Below are 20,478 nucleotides of genomic sequence, written 5' to 3' on the forward strand. Positions count from 1 at the left end.
TCCCGGTGTCCAAAAAAGTTTGCTGGCACGTCTAAATATCCCGGTTCATAGCGAAAGCAATAATTGCAAAGCGTAGAGTGAGTTCATGTCTTGTTAAAAAGTGTAACACGTGCTCTATATTTTTCACTTGAAACTTAAATACACAATCTTGGTATTCAGGAAAGTAAACATGCCTAAAATAAAATGTACATTCAGTGATAAATTCCTTATATTCGAAAGTCAAAATTGGAAGGTAAATTCGAGTGTAAATCTACGTTTTCAATAGCATACGGTGGGAGAGTAGACATCAGTGACCACACCAGCAAGAAGAAACATAAAGATACAAGATCATCGTTGAAAGAACTGGCGGATATTTGCAAGCCCATTGTTCCAGGGAAAGAAGAACTACAAGTTGCTGCAGAAGATCGAATATTTAGTCTTATGAACGGTTATTGAAATGGTGCGAAAAACTGGACTTCACCATTAAGCGGACCCCGACCTTCCTATACTCCCATGTTAAATGTAGGGAACATTTTCTTCTAAATTATTAATATCAGAATGATGAAACTTTTGCAGCAGTATATTACATTTATTTACCAACAATTATTATCCTAGAGATTTTAATGTATTGGTATTTTCTGCTAAGATATTGAACCCATGACCTTTGCGCCCTAAGAATATTATGTATTAAATTGTCAATGGGAATAAGGAGTTCGATTTCTTGATAGCGCGGAGTTGACACGTGGCTGGGGATGGCTACCTTCTGTCCCACGCTCTGGGATATGTGACGTCATTCGCACGTGTCGACGGTGGAAGAATCTAAGTCATTTTGTGGGCTATTTCAGAAGAGCGCGTGTGTATGGCGTACCCAAGCCAAGTCGACAAAAATAGTGCCTATCAAATGAGGTCATTTATCCAGCTAATTGAATATGTACAAATTTTAAATGTTCAAAACTCTTGTAATTACAGTTCAGTTAAGCAGTGGCGGCGCGTGACTTTCATCACTGGGGGTTCAAAAGAAGAAAAAATTGCCTCCCTCCCAACCTCTCCTCTTCCCATCTCCGCCAGCTTCTCTTTCATCGTGGGCCGTAGCCTCCTAAACTAAGATGACATAAGTTCTAGAAAGTGATCAAATACAAGAGGAGCAGAAAATACGGTAGGCCTACATGCCGAGTTTTACCACATGCAAAATAAGAAATAACTGCTTCATTGAAGTCCGCAGAGTATCGAACAAAGTTCCTTTCAATTGACAACATAGCAAGAGCAATAAGTCTATCCTCGGTCATTGTGCTGCGCTAGAAAGTTTTTATTCTCTTCAGGGTAGAGAAACACCTTTCTGCTTCCGATGTCATGGGAATAGTAACAACTATATTTAAAAGTTTTCATTGGTATTACCTTGCCGCTATTCTTTGCCTCAATGATTTTTGAGTTAAGTTTCTCTCCAAAAGGTAATTATTCCAAAGAAGGCAAATTAATAGGTGTTTAGTAAGTAATGATATATTTGGGACAAGATATTAATTGGAATTTGACAGTTTAATGTGACTTTTGGTAGTAACGATGCTTTTCAACACTAGTGCTAGTTACGTGTTCTATTCTCTGTTGCCTAGTCAAATTCCCGTAAGGCCAACAGATGGCAGGCACATACCCCAACCCCAACAACACGACTAGCTAGTCTTGAGACAGTGGCCTATTGCGCATGCGTAAAGAACAGAGATCCGTTCCTGCGATATCCTGGTCTTGCCTTAGTGCTGGCTTTCGTCCCCCCGCACCTCGCCACTCCCTTCGCCTATGTACGGACGGAGAGATCGTCTTTGCAAGGGGGTTCATTCCAGACAAGTATCCAGCCACAGACCTTGCGCAGCTCACATGAATTGAAAGCCAGTACGAGTTTATTACGGATAGAGGGACTTAGCAAGAGCTTCGAGATTGACTAGGGAGTTATGAAAATTACGTAGTTGAGTATAATTTGATATAAACTAGAGGTTCATTGCTCCATTGCGCTATACCAGAAACCGCCACTGCAGTTAAGTCAGAAAAGTTACGGAAATTTTCTTGGCGGCAAAGGGAGATGCCCGGAGAGAGGGGGTAGTTTCTATAAATAAGAAGTGACGCCATGATGAAGCCCCTGCATTTTGTATCACGAGGCTGAAGACAGAGGGTTGAGCTACTCTGCAAAATCGAACGACAAAAGTAGACTAAGTCCAAACAACAGATTTTTGCTGATGTGGCTGGGGTCTTGACCCCATGTGGAGATAGTTCTTCTTGAGTAGAAATACTTGTACCAAAAAGGACGGTCAAGGGACCGAATAAATTTGTATTTGATAAAGAAAGTAATTCCTGTGCGGGAAATAATCACAGTCCGCCGTGTGCGATCAACACGAACGACAAGTGAAGGGCATTTTCTTTTTTTTATGCTTTGTTTCCAGGAAAGCGGAAGAATAAAATGATCTGTACAGCCAGAAATGTAAAAATGGCTAAGTAAAAATGCCAGAGTCACAGGTGAGCCCTATGATGAACGCTGGCGTGACTTAAGGTATTTGACTTACCATCTTACCACCTATTATATCTTGTTTCATGATGTCTAAATTATATGTATTTGAAGGGGGTATATACGACGCAGTTGGTCGTCCTTATGTGGTTTTTGTAAATGTCAGAATACGACAAAAAAAGAGTCATTTGTTTTATTTTCCACTTGGATAAAATTTTGAAGTCTTGCGAGTGCTGTGTGATGTCGTAAACGTTACAAAATAGGGTTTCGAAGTGATATCACGTCCAATGTAGATCGTCATTTCCGTGTGTTTATTGCCGATATTTTGTGATGTCAAATTAAGATTTTCATTCGACGTAAAAATTTTCTGTCTGAATTTTTGACGTAAATAATATAAGAAATCCATGGTTACCCATTTTCAATCGAGTGGAAGCGCGCTGTCGGGTGAGAGTATAGAGTGATGAATTTGGTCACGGAGTGAAACGTTTTTCTAGACCCATTTAAACTGTGTCTGACTGACAATAAAATAGATTTAGTAGAATTTTACAGTCATTTTCGTGAAAATCCAGTTATTAAAATACGCAGTGGCAGACCAAACTGTGTGGTCTGCCATTGCTAAGCAGAGTCCTGGAGGGGCGTGCCATTCCAGCTGATGAGTCCAAATGGCACGTCTGGACGAAACTCTGCAAAATACACACTGCCTAACCACCCAGAAGTTGGATCTATTCCCGTGATTATAAGGATTTTATTCCAGTTCTTTTGTCAGTGATGGTCGTGAGTTTGGGAAACAGAGGTTAGTTTTGTCGCGTGAGTCGAGATGAGATTTGTGAATCAGGTGTTGGAGACCTGTCAATGAAGCCGGGACTTGTGGAAGCCCGAGGAAGATTTTGTATAATGTTTGGGGATGGAAATAGAAGTAGGGAATCCATGCCGGTATTAATTTGCGACGTGTATAATTAGTGTGGGCATTTTGAAGTATAATATGTGTGCATTTTGTTGGTTAGAATATCGTATTTATGTAATTATGTCGGCAGAGTTTAAAGGTTGCATTCTGGGCGGCCAGTCAGGAAGAACAAACAGATGTCTCATATCACTGACAAGCGAGGGTTGGGGCGAAATGCCGCCAGCTGATAGGGGTTCGCCACTTGAATAACAGAACATGCAGAGTGTGTTACTCATTGCATTGAGATTGCATTTCTCGGCAGAGGATAAAGTTAAATGTTGGATTTAGTTGAAATTTTCATCCGGGAATAACGTGTGTGTTATTAGATACTGTAAATTTGTTTAATTGAGAACGTAATGTGCATTTGAGACCACGAACTTAGAGTATAATGAGCAAGGTTAGCCAAATTCAAGGTTGTACAAAATATTGAACGGTGGTAGTGATGATTGGTTTGTCTGTGAGGGGTGCGCAAACTTTATAAAATTTTATGACGAGATATGACATCGTAATTATATGGCGAGTTGCTTTTGGTTTGTACGTAATTATTAGGGCTATCCAAGTGTTAATAGTGGCTAGGGTTAGATTAGATTTAAAGTATGAGGTCATGAAACAAGATATAAAACTGGACATGAATGATGCAATAGTTCTTTTCCAGCTATCGGAATCAACGATAGACATCTGACATGATTAAATTAAATGATGTCAAGACTTGTGTAGGGACATGTGAAAGAAACCATTAGTCCGCGGAGATAGAATTTGTTGTTCATTAAGATTTCATTAAATCATTTAATTCTATTTAATTATTAAATTCAGTGAAAACCGTATTTGAAATAACTTTACAATCAAGCGAATAACTTGAAGGTGCATTCTGGAAATCGTAGTTTATTTTCAGGGGTATATGTAAATGTTAACGTAACAATTAAGGGGACATATCCGAAGGTAATGGATTTTACTGCTACGAAGTATTGTGAGCATTGTTGTTGTTGCATGATTTGACTTTGTTTGATTGAGCAGAAATGTGCTGGGGATAGTAAAGTGAAAACTTTGGTCATCAACCGATGTAACTTCATTGTGTTTAGAAAATTGGATGGTCAGGGGGTCATTAACCTCAGTGACTTAGACTAAGGCCATATGCCACTGCAGCATCACTTTCCTTGCGGTCATCATCCACAATGACTTTAAAGTAACCTAGAAGTTTAGATGTCGGTCCATGACATAGTTGCAGGTCACGTCGATTCAATTAATGGTCCATGCCGTATAACCACTGTGTGGCACATACTGATTGGACTGCCTTAATTATACCCAGACTCCAGAGTTCGTGTTAAAGAATCATGTACATGTAGTCTCACATGGAAGCCGCATTTAAGGATTTCCAGACTTTCCTTTCTTAAATTAATAATTGAGACAATGGTTTCAAGTGTAGAAATTGATGATGATTATGTACTTGAATAATAGAACAGAGATGGTGTATTAATGTGTTTAATTAACACTCCAAGTATCATGGGGACGAAAGTAAAAACATGAATAATAATCAGAGAGAATAAAGATAATAGAGGCACAGAACATCAATATATATAGAAGTCTTCGAAACATAAACAAAGTTCAAGGAGTTTATAAAACATATATGAGTTTATACACATATATTAATACAAGAGGCCGCCACACACTCCCTCCGCAGTGACAGCGTCCATGTATTTTCGAGGGAAGGTGACCCTTCGACCTGATCTGGTGATCCGTGGTGCGGATGTTGGATTGAGTGCTACCTGTCTTCATCTGAAGGTTGACAGTCTTTGGAATGGAACTTGACGGAGTGTCCAAAGTGGTTTCTCCAGATGTGTCTTCCTCGTTATCCGATGATTGGTCTGTCAGAAGGAAGGCAGGTTTCAATCTGTCAATGCTAATAGTTTGTTTCCCTGTTGGCATCTCTACCTCGAAGTGTTTGTCACTGCGAGATAGGACTGGATATGGCCCGTCATATGATGATTGATGAGGTGTTCTGACAGCATCATGTCGAACGAAAACGAACTTGCTCGTCACCAGCCGTGGGTGAATGAAGATCTTTATGCGGTCGTGATGTTCTGTTGGGACTGGTCTTAGGTTCCTCAACTGTTCCTTCAATTTGAAAACGAAGGTTGGGATGTCAGTTACTAATTTCTGTTCGTTGAGAAATGTTGAGCCGTAAATCATTTCCACTGGCGAGGTGTTGACTTGCGTGCGGAATTATGTAGGAACGAAGTCCTAACAAGACCAGAGGAAGCTTCGAAACCCAATCATCAGACATCTGTGCCTTCAACGCAGATTTTAATTGACGGTGCCAGCGTTCAATTTTTCCATTTGCTGCCGGATGATATGCTGTCGTTTTAATGTGGACGATGCCCAGTGTGCTTGTGAGGCATTTGAAAAGTTGACATTCAAACTGCCTCCCGCGGTCAGTAGTTATGATATGAGGCACGCCAAAACGAGATATCCATGTTGAGACTATGGCAAATGAAACTGCTTCTGCTGTGATGTCAGCTAATGGAACTGCTTCTGGCCATCGGGAGAAACGATCAATAATTGTTAGTAAATAGCGACATCCTTGTGATGGAGGTAGTGGTCCAACTACGTCCACGTTAATGTGACTGAATCTTGCTGTCGTTGGAGGATACTGTCCCACTGCACTGTTGGTGTGTCTCCAGACTTTACTTCGTTGGCAAGAAATACATGCTGATGTCCAGGTCTTTACGTCCTTTCTTATTGATGGCCAAATGAAGTGATTTTTTACTAAATTAATGGTTGCTTGAACACCAGGGTGAGCTAGATTGTGTAGCGAGTTGTAAATTGCCTGTCGTAGTTGTTGAATCATATCTTCAGTCATGTCGCAAACGAGTTCTTTACCATTGGGCAACATTATTGTTCGAAGTGCAAGTGACGTATTCTTAATGTGTGGAAGTTCTTCGTCACACTGTTGGCTTTCTGCTATTTCTTCCATGGTAACAGTTGGAGGTATAGTGATTGAAGCAATTCGTGAACAAACATCAGCTGCGATGTTCTCCTTGGTAACAGTTGGAGGTATAGTGATTGAAGCAATTCGTGAACAAACATCAGCTGCGATGTTCTCCTTTCCAGTCGTGTAACGTATGTCTGTGGTGAACTGTCCGATGAAACTAATGTGTCGTATCTGACGTGGAGAAGCTTTGTCTGCTTGAACATGAAGGTGAGTGGCTTGTAGTCGGTGTAAATCGGAAAATCACGTCCTTCAAGCATGTACTAAAAGTGCTTCACAGCTGAGTAGGCAGCGAGGAGTTCTCTGTCGTAGGTTGAGTAATTCCTCTCTGCATTTGTCAGTTTCTTGGAGAAGAATGCTAATGGTTGCTGATTATTGTCTTTGATTTGTTGCAATGATGCACCAATAGCATAATCTGAGGCATCTACCTTTAAAATTAGAGGTAAATTTGAAGATGGATGAGCTAGAAGTGCTGAATCGACCAAGCTATCTTTTAGGTCATTAAAGGCTTGTCGAAGATTTTCTGTCCAATTAATTTTTCTGTTGTCATTTTTCTTAGTCCCGTGGAGAAGGTTCAAAGGTCTGCTTGTTTACTGGCTGAAATTGGCAGTGCTCTTCGGTAAAAGTTAATGAGGCCAAGAAACCGGCGCAGTTCTTTTACTGTTGTAGCTAGCGGATAGTCAACAATGGTTTGCACTCGCTCAGGTAGTGGTCTGATTCCTTCTGCAGATATCACATATCCCAGGAAAGGTACTTCTGTTGAACTGAAAATGCACTTGTTCAGATTGATTCTGATGTTAAACTTACTGAGTCGTTCGAAAAGCATTTGAAGATGCTTCTTGTGCTCTTCTTTATCTTGTGATGCCACTAGGATGCCATCTATATAACAGCACACGAAATCGAGGTCTCTGAGTATACTGTCGATATATCTTTGAAAAGTTTGAGCCGCATTACGGAGTCCAAATGGGGTGCGCAAACATTCGAGCAAACCAAATGGAGTTATCACTGCTGTCTTAGGTACATTGTCCGGATGTACAGGGATGTGATGATAGGCTCTGATCAGATCTATTTTTGAAAATATTCTTTTTCCATGTAGTTGGCTGTTAAAATCTTGAAGGTTAGGAATAGGATATCTGTCAGGCTAGGTGATGTTGTTGAGAGCACGGTAGTCTCCGCAAGGTCTCCAGGATCCCAGGATCCGTCTTTCTTGGGAACTAAGTGGAGGGGACTTGCCCAGGCGCTCTTTGATGGCTGGAAGATTTTCATATCGATCATTTGTTGGAACACTGCTTTAGCTGCTTTGAGTTTATCTGGTGGTAGTCGTCGTGCCTTTGCTGCTACAGGATGTCCTTCTGTGACAATGGTTTGAAAAACAGAGGTATCTGGGATGTCGAAATGGACGTTTTCATGGAGGAAGTTGGGAAATTTCTTTAGAATGTCAGCATGTTTTTGATCTGGTGGCATTACATGAACTGTTTCTATGCCAGAGACTTTAATCAATGTGCCAGGTGTTTCTGCTGACGTTAATGGGTCAATGAGTCGCCTGTTCTTTAGATCTACTATAAGGTTGTAATGGTGAATGAAGTCGGCTCGAATAATCGGTGATTGCGCATCTGCAATTACGAATTTCCATGTGAAATTGCGCCGTAAACCCAAACTGAGTACTAGTGGATTTAGGAACAATATTTGCTCTGAAACCAACCCAAGGACAGGTGGATTCTAAATATGAATTTTGGTGGAAATATATCCAGTAGTTTCCAGGTTATAGACGAACAGACTAACAGACAAACAGAAAAACAGACACCAAAGCTAAAAATATGCAGATGGTCATTATTACACCTGAAACGGATAACTGTACAGAAATGTCGCCAAAAAGTCAATGTACAGACACACTCTAGAAGTGCAGGCCTGTACTTCGAGAGTTGCTGCTTTAAAACTCTGCGACATATCTGCAAACGGAGCTCACCATCAAACGCCTCTTTCAGTGTTCTACATGGTTGGTCCCATGACATCTTTTCGTATCTCCTATTTTTATGGGTTAGATTGAGTTAGAATCATTGGGTGTGAAATTTTGTACAGTTTTCGCATACTACTTTATATTTGTGATACTCATGTGACAGATAGAATCATAAAATTTGGCTATCACATTGCCACTGGTCATGCCAATGTGCGTGCCGAATGTCATGATTCTATCTTTCCTATAAGTGTGCCAAATTAATGTTAACATATACGTGTGAAAGTACAAAATTAACTTGAAATCGAGAAATACACCTCTATTTAACGTATAAGGAATAGAAATACGATAAAAAGTCATAGGACTAAAGTTGTAGATCTCTCCAAAATGAAAGGCGATTGTGCTTTCTGATTTGTGATAAGACTTACAGATTAGCCAACAATTATCCCGAAACGAAGGTGTGCACCGTCGTTAAAATTGCATCCATATTTCGATATTTTCCGGGGCCGAAAGTTATACATTTGCATAAGCTTAGAATATTTCCTCAAAGGTATGAGTGTCAAGCTTTCGGGATTAGCACTCGCATACATACGGTGTAATTAAGGAAGAAAATAATTCAGTAAAGAAAGTTGAAATTAATAGAAAATGGATTAAAACTGAGGACAGCCGGATGATGACAAATATGTAAATACCAAGTGAATGTATTGGAAAATCAAATGCCCCTCAATAAATTATGCTGGTGTGAGTTATGGATATAAGAAAGAGGTAACAGAGGAGAAATTTGGGCGCAGACATTCTTAGGTCAACAGAAAAGATGACTAATGGTGTTATTACATAAGCTATTCGAGGACGGTTATAAACTCCAACGATATTCCGCCAATATCCCGCAGAATGGCCGATTGACGCCCTCTCTTGCCTTCTACCCAAGGAACAACCATGAATTTAAAGGTATGATAAGGAAAATGGCAATACGTTACTTCCCTGCTGGCAAGCAGTCAGAGACGTTGCCATGGTAACCTGTAGGTTCTTGTCGGTCTGTCGGTCACACACGCAGACCATGATACCCGCAGAAAATAGTAAATTTCTCCGTCATTTGAATAGTAAGGTAAATTATGAACATAACACAAGTTGTTTATAATGAAGAGACGTTTCACATACGGTCCACGGAGTTGAATAGTAAGGAAAATTATGAACATAACGAAAGTTGTTTATAATGAAGAGACGTTTCACTTACGGTCCACGGAGTTTACAGGAAATCAATAGTATAAGAGAAAATGGAGGAAAACCGTTCTGGTTTTCCTATAAACCGCCCATCTAATCAAAGATTTTAAAATGAAATGCATATAGAAACCTTCCTCGGGGTGAGTATATTCCAAATATGAAGTTTGGTTGAAATCTATCCAGCCGTTTTGCCGTGATGGTGGAACAGACAAACAAACAAACAGAGAAACAGACAGACACGAAAAGTAAAAACCACCTATTCGGTCTTGAGTTGACCTAAAACGGCTAAATATATCTGAAAAATGGGCAAAACAAACGAAATTACAGACAGCGGACCCCCTACAACTTTATTTATAAGATGACGGATAAGCATGAGCACGTTGAAAAGTGCAGACTTCCACTTCGAGATTCATAACTCCTAAAGGGTGCATGATATTAACAAACGGTTTGCGCCATCAGACGCCTCATTTATCGCTCTATATGTTCGCTTCTAAACCATTTCCTCGTATCTTCCGTGTTTAGTGGGTAAATTGAGTTCCAAATTTGAATAGGGTGAAATTTGGGTACATTTGTAACGTTTTACATTACTTTTTGCCTACTTATGTATAAGCTAGAATCATGAAATTTGGTCCACATATGGCCCTTGATCGTGTCAATGTGCGAACCCAACATGATGATCCTATCATTCATATAAGTGTGTCAAACCATGAAATATACCTGTAAAAATCACAAAATTTACGAACAATCCAGAAATACGGCCAAATCTAACGTATGAGGGAGAGAGATACGACAAAATGCCATGGGACCAAAGTTGTAGACCACTCCGAATTGAAGAGAGATTGTGCCATCCGTTTTGTGATACGACTTACAATTTAGCCAACAAATAGCTAAAAAGGAATGTGAGTGAAAAGTGAAAAATGTGAACATTTTGGAATTTTTCCGTCGCTTAGGAACCAAAAGCTATAATTTCACCAAATTTCAATTTTCTACCTCGTCTGGCAGGTTTTGCCGCCATCTTGATTTGGGGAGACGGGGGATAAAAATAGGAAATTCCCGAAAATGTTTAAGCCCACGAAACTTATAGGTTGTCGTTTTGGATAAATTATACGTCTGCGCTCTTATGCTGAGCCCAAAATTTGAGCCCCCCGAGCGTGCCCCCTTGAGGGAATTTTGAGAATTTTCTATTTTTCTAGGGATCCTGGGGTCATCAGCTTATCCCGTACCAAGTTTCAAATTTCTGAGATTTCTCGAAGTGTCTCATTAATTCAGGTCTTTTTTTCATTTTTAAATATTTATATATACATCGCTCCAGACCGACTTGCTTTTATATATATAGATAGTTGGGCCCACGAGAGTTGAAGTCTGACGTTTAGAGCCACCGGCGAGAAAAAGTTGACTAACGCTGCTCGAAAATGGCTTGTTGCTATGGCAACGAAAACAGAGTTGCAATATTCTAGGACGCTATCACCATGTGGGTTGGTTTATTCTCAGTGGTACAGTGTTAGCTGTGCTAGTTGTTGCTGCTTAATGTAGTTACGTGGTTTTTTTTCTGAATATTATTTTATGTGTTAATTTTTTTAAGTTTATCAGTGGCCAGTTGTTCACTTTGCCTACTTTTGTTCGTCTGTAGATTTTAGCGGTCTTGTAGTGTGACTATAGTGTTAGTTTTAAGTGCTTCATTATTCATTAAGAATCCGTGTGGTTTTATTTTATTTGTTCTTTTGAGTGTTTAACAATGATTTCTAAGTCACTGTGACTGTTCGAAGCCAGGGAAGAGTAATGATTGTGTCAGGGCGGGATTTCTTTGAAAAGGAAGCAGACAATATTAAGGAGAGAGGATTTCCTCTAATATCTTTCAACAAAGTTCAGGAGCGTACTGCCAGAGCCATAGGAGTAAGCTAAAACACTGTTTGGATGGTCTCAAAGGAGAAATTCACTTGCCCAGAAGAGAAGTTAACAACTCCAGGTAAAAATTGTAGGCGAACTATTTATTGAGTTATGCGAGGAGTAACATAACCACGATGAAATACCACTTGTTTAGTTAAAATACTGGTTTATTCAACATCACAGGACATACTATGTAACTGTACAAGTCCACTCTTCAAGTACACGCAATTCAATACATCAGCTTACTACACCTTGAAACATCTGTGCTACGACTGACTTCCAACTGAGTGCTACATCCAACTCATACACACAGCGAGTTCTTCTTCTTCTGCTGCTTCTTATTCTTGGTTAGTTGTTGGACTTCGTCGTAAAATGCTACGTCCAGTCACTGGTTTGCGGGTTAAGTATTGTCTAGGAGAGGTGCCAACTTAAAAAAAGTTAGGTACACTACAGAAGGGAAGGGGTCGCTGTTTAATGGAGCTAATTCACAGCGGGTAATGATAAAACTTAGGAAAGTACAAATTTATTTAGGATATCTTATCAGAACAGAACACAAAAACACTAGGACACAAAGTTCTAAATCTTCACGTCGGTGTGATCAGTCACGACGACTTACTACAAGCGATCTAGACCGGACCACAAATAAGGATTGGGATGTTAATGCACATACCTGAATTGACAAGAGAGGGTTACAAGTGAATATTACAGACAATTAAAAACTTGGTGATTAATTCTGCTATGCGAACTGTCGGATGGTACAGAAAACACGAAACATTGAATGGCAGTTGGTAGCCCACGGTAATAAGGTTAGGGAGGAACTCGCGTCTTTGATGTTCGTATGTTTGACATTGGAAGAATATGTGATTTATACTGCCAAGTGCCTGTTAACATGGACATATATTACTGTCAGTAATATTGAGGCGATATATATGTTCAGGTGTACATAAATGATATAAACGGATCCGTATGATTGTAGTAATATGACGGCGGGTGTATTTTCCAAAACCATACACGCAGAGAGTGACTGGGACAACAGCTCACAGCTGACTGAGTCCACAGACTTTACATAACACCACAGAGTAAATGCCTCTTCCAAAGAGGGAACATTGATTCCTAACATTCTCCCCTCAGTGTTAGGCCCTATTCACAATGCAAACATAACTGTAAACTTAACGACATAACATGACCGTAAAATTAACGTAAAATTTGTGTTATTCACAATGGAGAAACATAACATGAACGTAAATAATACACAGCAGCCAATCAAAATACTGCCATAGTCGCATTTCAGAATATCTCGCAGTTTAATATTTTAATATCTCGGTGAAATCAAACAACGTGGTAGCGGAATTCATATTACTTCAAACATCTCTTGCTTGATTCCTGGGAGCTGTGTACATAAAAAGGCGAACTAAACAACGGTGCAGGGAATGGGACCATCCCTTGAATCAAAGAAGGTTATCTCAGGGCGATTTCGGTAATCTACTGTAAGAAATGTCCCTCATCAGTTCGTTTTGTACATGCGGATGAAACCTGAACTGTTTGACATTATCTTTCGATTTGATTCCCCTTTCCTAATAAAAAGAAGCATAAGGTCTCCTTTACCTACATCTATGCGCTTAGCTATCACACCCCGACGAGTTGTCTGGATGATATCGTTTTCGTAAACTAGTAGTCTGTAATAATGTTAAGAAATATACTGAGACACTGTATATTATGACAGGGATTGTCTCTCCTCCGGTCGCAAGCGATGCGACCTTGTCTACCGCCATTTACCGTCAGATTTTATTGCTACAGTATATTTATTTCTACGTATTCTTTTTCGGTACAGCGTCTTTGTAATTATTTTTTTCTTTTATCATACATACACACAAAGATTATTTTGAAAGAGAATTACAAGCGTTTCGTCGAAAGAAGTCATAATATCGCTCACAAAATACAATGTTTACGTCTGCTCCGATTTGCTGGTTCTTAAACCTAATGTAAAATTAACCGCAAGAGCTTGGAATTTCTAATCCCTTAATTTTACGGACTCGCAGCTAAGTTTACATCGGCGCACTATGAACGGTTCCATTAGATAACATGGCCGCTAAATTCTAACTTAACGTTAATTTTAAGTTCACGTTATGTTACGTTTGCATTGTGAACATCTCAATATTTTAACAAACCAAGACCTTTCATACAATTGTCAAGAATTACATAGTTTACAGGCTTAGTTAATATATCAGCTAGTTGGTTGTCCGTTTCAATATATTCTACAGATACATGTTTCTTTTCCACTTGACCTTTTACAAAGTTATACTTGATGTCTATGTGCTTCATTCGCGTATGATCCGGATTATTCACAACTTTTATTGTACTCTGATTATCTTCAAATATGGTTATACACCCTGTATCAATACTTAAGTCCACCAGAACTTTCTTCAAGAACATTGCCATTTCATTAGCTTGACATAATGAGATTAATTCTGCTTCTGCAGTGCTTAACGCCACAACACTTTGCTTCTTAGATGCCCAAACTACCGAGTTATTAAACACCTTAAATACATATCCCGAAGTTGACTTACGACCAACGTCTCTAGCAAAGTCTGCATCTACATATCCAGTTAACACATCACACTTGTTTGATTTACAAAACTTCATTTTTTTATCCAAAGTTCCTTTTCCATACCTAAGTTCCCTTTTTAACGCTAACCATAGCTCATCAAATGGTTTGTTTTGAAATCTGCTTAGATAGGACATTGCAAAAGCTAAGTCAGGTCCTGGACCATTTGGTGCATACATAAGTGATTCACAGTTTTCTTTATCCGGAGTAATTACAGAAACTTCACTGATTCCAAAATTATTCTCCATAGGTGTACGTACCAATCTACACTCAGACATATTAAATCTCTCCAAGACACTTATCAAATAGCTTGTTTGATCAATGTACAGACAGTTGTTAACTTTTTCAGTGCACATACCAAGGTATTTAAGTTTATTGAATCCTAGATCCTTCATCTTAAAATTCAGGCTTAAGAAGTTTTTAAGTTTGTTAATTTCTGCCAAATCATTACAAAAAATTTACAAATCATCCACATAAACTAACACATATAATTTATCTGTGATGTACAAACAATAATCATTCTCCGACCTATGAGACCTATACTCTTCCATTTTCTCCTTAAATTTTTCATACCAAAATGTTGGTGATTTACAGAGTTCATGTAGTGATATATTTATTAAATAGTAACACTTCCTCAATTTAGAGGTTGCCTAAAAGACAAAGTATACTTAATACCAACTGATAGTGTGTAACAGAGAAAAATACATAGAAGTCTATTGAATGTTAAAGCAAATCATTGAAGGTGGTTTCTTAAAATACTTATTGATGATTTCAAGGCAGAAAGTCCAAGGATTCTGGCAGGTGGAATGCCTTGCAGAGGTATCGTGCCCCTACTCCCAATTAGCAAGCCCATGACTTCGATCTTTTTTTTAGCTTGTATTCTTCATTGGAAAAAGGAACTGTGGCCTCGTATATTTTCTTCTTTTCACGATCAGCATCGTCAGATTGACTGACGGAGGACTCGAAGCGGACGGTTGGATCGATTATATATGTTACATAGATGTTGTCTTTGTAAGCAATTGTATCGATCCTTAGAGTGCTTCCATTCTCTGCCAAACCATGGATCTCTTCATGGACGGTGAATCCGGTTCTTCTGAGGGTGTGGGCGATGGTAGTTCTTATCAGATGATGCCTAGTGATGCGCAAAATTTCACCGTGCTGGACAGGAACCAAGGTCGTGTGCCAAGTGTTTCAATCTCGTTGAGGCATCGCCTACCATTTCCCCTCATCTTCAGTGCGTGGTGGCTGACCCATTTATTGGAAGATGGATAACTCCTTTACCTTTGTGAGGCAGATCGCACCATTTCTTAAATTCTAGGTCTCTTAATATCTCCCAGATCTTCCGAGAGTTTAGAAAACCATTTTTGGAATTCATCAGGTTGTCATCAGGTAATTGATTGAGTCTTGGTAGGCAAGTTTTGCTTTCTTCTTCTAGGTTTCTTTATTGAGGATGTAGTGGTTTCGATTTGAGTACAGAACCAGACTAAACTTCCACACCTCGTCGGAGTTTCTAAACTATATTTTCCTTGATCTCTCCATAGAAAAAGGCACTTTTTACATCCATTTGATGAATTTCCAAATTATTCTAACTGAAACATAATAATATTCTTAAAGTTTCTAATTTTGCAACAGGTGAATAAGTATCCTCATTCATGTTACTCTGTAAAAAAAGACACCTGCAACTAAGCTTGCTTTGTACATCATTGAATCGCCTACTTCTTTCTTAACAAATACCCGCTTAGTGTCTATAAACGTTTCAACATTTGGTTTCTTTACTTCTACCCATGTGTCATTTTCGTTAAGTGAATGCAGCTCTTCCTCAATAGCTCTTTTCCATTGTAATCTATCTCTACAAAACTTAACATCACTGTAACTTGATGGAACATCTACCTCTGACTGAGCAAATAATGCAAATAGCATCTCTTCTTCTGCTTCTTCAACCACCGTATCCACGTCTGCGACATAATCATCATGCCACCCTGGTTTCCTCCTAACTCTTTTCTCTTCTCTAGCTTGATTTGAATTACCTGCTTTACCTTTATCTTCATTCCCAATACTGACTTTAACTGATTGAACTAACCTTTTGAGGTTTATCAAAACTCACATTGCGACCTAGAATTATCTTTCTGTTTTTAGCATTCCATAACCTCCATATTCCCCCTCTGGAACATAGCCTACCATAACTATTTTTTCACTTTTTGGGTCCAGTTTTCTCCTAAACTGTTTAGGCACATGCTTAAAAGCAATACTAGCAAAAATTATATGATTACATAAATTGAGTTTTCTACCTTCCGATAGTTCACGAGGAGTTTTGTTACAAGAAACAGTTGGACGTCTATTTGTTAAATAATTTGAACAATAAATTGCTTCTCCCCACATTCCTTTGGGTAACTCAGATTCAATCAATAAAGTTCTAGCCTTTTCTACTAAGGTTCTATTCATTCTCTCTGGGACTGGATTAATTTCTGGATTGTATGCAAAACTTTTTCATAATATTACTAATATATTCACCACCATTGTCTGCTCTAAGTTTTGAAACGTTTTTAGAGAAATGATTTGTTGCATAAGTATAATAAACAACAAATTTGTCATAGGCCTCATGCTTATTCCTTAATAGATAGACCACAGTAAAATTTGTAAAATCAGCAGTAAATGTTACAAACTATTCATATCCATTCAATGTTAAAGGTTTAATTGGACCACACACATCAGTATGAACATGCTCTAAGGGCTTACTTGACTTTTCTTTTACCACTAAATGGTTGTCTAGTCATATTTTCAAGAATCCAATTCTCAATTATAATTTTCAAATCTAACATCTCGTAAGTTAATCCATTAACTAGATCTTTATTTGCTCAAGTACTTTTGTAATTCAAGTGACCTAACCTCCTATAACATAGCTCTAATTCTTCATTAACCTTACAATTCTTCAGAGAATTGCCATAACTAGCATTAGACTTTACAACTTTCATCTTAACAGTGTACAGAGAACCATCTTTCTGTCCTGAAAGTATTAATCTATTATTCAAGGCTTCGACACCTCTCCTATCAAATATCACTTCGCAGCCAACCTGCCCGAACTTTGACACAGACAATAGGTACTTTCTGAGTTGTGGTACATAATACACATTTTTAATAGTTCAAGGAACAATTGTGCCATTTACATACATATTATCATGAATATTCCCTATACCAATTGCCTCAATGTTTCCGCCATTTTTGGCTACACTTATCTTCTTTGGAAGTCTTTAATTCACATAGGTATTAAAACATCTAATTCAGACATAAAATGATCAGAACAACCTGAATCCACACACCAAAAATCATCATTATCAGTATTAACTTGCTTTTTTCCTCTGCATTTCACGCAATGTTATCAGAGTTTCATGAATTTAAACTTTGCCCTAACTCACTTTTCACTTTGAACTTCATTTTCATCTTCTGCCTAAAACGTCACTTTGCCATCTTCTTCAGTGTTGAAATTATTTCCCCTTCTGTCCATTTTCCATTAAGTATTTCCACGGCTCATGGAAACTGGAGTACTAGAATGTGCTCGATCATGTCCTCTTGACTTTGAGTATCCTCTTCCGCTGTCTGGAGTGAACTTTCCTCTTCCTCTGTAAAAGCTTCTAGATGAAGAATTGGAATGTTCTTTACACTGATAATGTTTATGACCTGGTTTGCCATTTCGAAAGCACAAAAAAATGTGATCACTTCTAGAAACAGAATTTTGAACTTTCTTCTATTTTTCTTCTTCTCCTAGGAGACGAATGTCACAAATTCTAATGTAAAGTCTGCTTTGAGTTTCAAGAGCTGTCACCATTGAATCATAACTACGAGCCATTGAAACGAACTTGTTATCAGCGTCCTTCAATTGTGAGAAATAGTCCTCCAATTTCATATGTTCTGCTAATGAACTACAAACATCATATGTAGTATCAATGAATATTGAATTTTCACGACCGCATTGTAATCGAAACAGACTTTCAACGTTTTAGGTCGTGTTACGTACATGTAGTACGTGTTGAAGAGATGTTAAGTACAGAACAAAAATGGCCACCATAGCTCAATTGGTAGAGCAACCGACCCGAAATCGGGAGGTTGTGGGTTCGGATCCCACTGGTGTCCGGCTGGCCATTTAAACGTCTCCTCAAATATAAATGACTTCTTACCCCTTTACTTTTAAAATCATCTTCTAATCTCTTGAGCATTGCGTAAGCTGAATTATGCCGTTTCACAAAATGATGACTATTACTTACACTAGCAATGCGTAACGCCTGGGCTTTTGCTTCCATACCGGCATTTTCTGTTTTCGTAGCAAAATCAGCAAATTCGATAGCTTCTAACACTTGAGCTTGACGTAATATACTCTTCATTCTAAACGACCACTTCCCAAAATCTGCACCCTAAAACTGCTGAATGTGATACACTTCATTAATCGCCATTGTAACTGTTAACCTTCACTAAGCACAGCAAAAAACAACTCACTGGAATTTTCTGGAACCTTGTAGCTCTGTCGATCTTCTGGATACTTCTGGAACACTCTGGATACTTCAGTAGCAGACTGGCGATCTGGATCATAAGGGGCAGACTGGCGATCTGGGTCCACAACCTTGTAGGCGAAATATCTATCGGGCTATGCGAGGAGTAACATAACCACAATGAAATAACACTTGCTTAGTTACAATACTGCTTTATTCAACATCAGAGGACATACTGTGTAATTGTACAAGTCCACACAATTCAATACATCTTGAACGTCTGTGCTACGACTGACTTCCAACTGATACACACAGAGCGTGACTGGGAGTCTGGGACAAAGCCAAGACACACCTCACAGATTCCGCAGACTTTACATAACACCACAGAGTAAATGACTCTTCCAAAGAGTCCTCAGTATGAGGGAACATTGATCCCTAACAAAACTAGGCCTAGTTGCACGAATATTACGAGCCAAGGTAACTAATTACGAGCATTGATTCATTCCAGGAGGATGCTATTCGTTGACGTGTTTATGATTATTATATTAGGCGAGAGCGTCCCACTGTTAAGAAATTGCTTTCCTCCAGTGGCGGTGGGCTCTTAGGAACACATAAGCACGTAAACACCCAGTTTTAATACAACTTTACGAATTCATGGGTAATTTAAAACTTTCCTTCTTTCGACCTGATTTACACAATCGATCGAAAGCATTCGACTTATATCGAAGCTCCGTTACACCGACAGTTGTTCGTTTTGCCTGACATTGCAGCGAGCACACTGGATAATGCGTTATTGTGCTGAAGACTATACGCATGCGCAAGCAGATGACGTCATGGTTTATGCACTTATATTCCCATTAGCGAGGAGCACGGTAAGATACGTGCCTTGCCGTCTTGAGCAATCCTCAAACCAGTGGCAGTATTACAGTTGACCACAAGGGTCCGCCACCTCCCCTATTACGGTTAGCCACACCCTCGCAAGAGCTGCTATTGCATTATATTACCGGCAGATTTCGCTAGTAATTCTGAATAGGCATTTTCTAGTTCTTTGTGAACAAGTGTTCGCAATCGCGGGAAGAAGTTTGCTTTACCTTGTGATTGGAGAATCTTTTCAAGTGAAATTTATTTGAGTGTTGTGTTTTGCTTCTCTGTTTGTATGGTTTGTAACCATGGTATTTATGTGTAAGAGGAAATGAATTCAGTTCAGGTAATTTTAGCCAGCGAAATATTAACCGTCTGCCTCTGTGGTGTAGGCCCTAGTGGTTAGTGTGATTAGCTGCCACCCCCAGAGGCCCGCGTTCGATTCCCGGCTCTGCCATGAAATTTGAAGTGTGGTACGAGGGCTGGAACGGGGTTCACTCAGCCTCGGGAGGTCAACTGAGTAGAGGTGGGTTCGATTCCCACCTCAGCCATCCTCGAAGTGGTTTTCCGTGGCTTCCCACTTCTCCTCAAGGCAAATACCGGGATGGTACCTAACTTAAGTCCACGGACGCTTCCTTCCGTCTTCCTTGTCTATCCCTTCCAATCTTCCCATCCCCCGCCAAGGCCTCTATTCAGCATATCAGGTGAGGCCGCCTGGGCGAGGCACTAGTCATCCTCCCCAGTTGTAACCCCGATCTAATGTCTCACGCTCCAGGACACTGCCCTTGAGGCGGTAGAGGTGGGATCCCTCTGAGTCCGAGGGAAAAACCAACCCTGGAGGGTAAGCATATTAAGAAAGAAATATTAACCTATCAGGATAAGTTAGAAATTAAAGGGCTTGGAGCGGACAAACCGGATTTGATTATCGAAAACGTTACAAAAACTGACAAACGCGAGTATAGGCGTAAGTTTAAGAGAGAAGTGCACGAAACACGCAAGTGGCTCTGTGGATGTAGGTCTAGGAGTGCGGGTTTTTTTTGCCCTGTTTATTGTTCAACAAAGAAAAAAGTATA

At 39.3% G+C, this 20,478-nt stretch overlaps 1 protein-coding gene and 1 non-coding gene across 3 annotated transcripts in view; both read left to right on the forward strand.

Moving 5' to 3' along the window:
• LOC136882337 (uncharacterized) overlaps positions 1-20,478 on the forward strand; it is a 292,794-nt gene that overhangs the window by 232,536 nt on the left and 39,780 nt on the right. The gene's annotated exons all lie outside the window — the stretch shown is intronic.
• On the forward strand, positions 18,119-18,195 carry TRNAS-CGA (transfer RNA serine (anticodon CGA)). Its single transcript has one exon. It is a non-coding gene; the product is annotated as a tRNA-Ser (tRNA).

The sequence above is a fragment of the Anabrus simplex genome, chromosome 10 (assembly GCF_040414725.1).
Source record: "Anabrus simplex isolate iqAnaSimp1 chromosome 10, ASM4041472v1, whole genome shotgun sequence".
Classification (NCBI taxonomy): domain Eukaryota; kingdom Metazoa; phylum Arthropoda; class Insecta; order Orthoptera; family Tettigoniidae; genus Anabrus; species Anabrus simplex.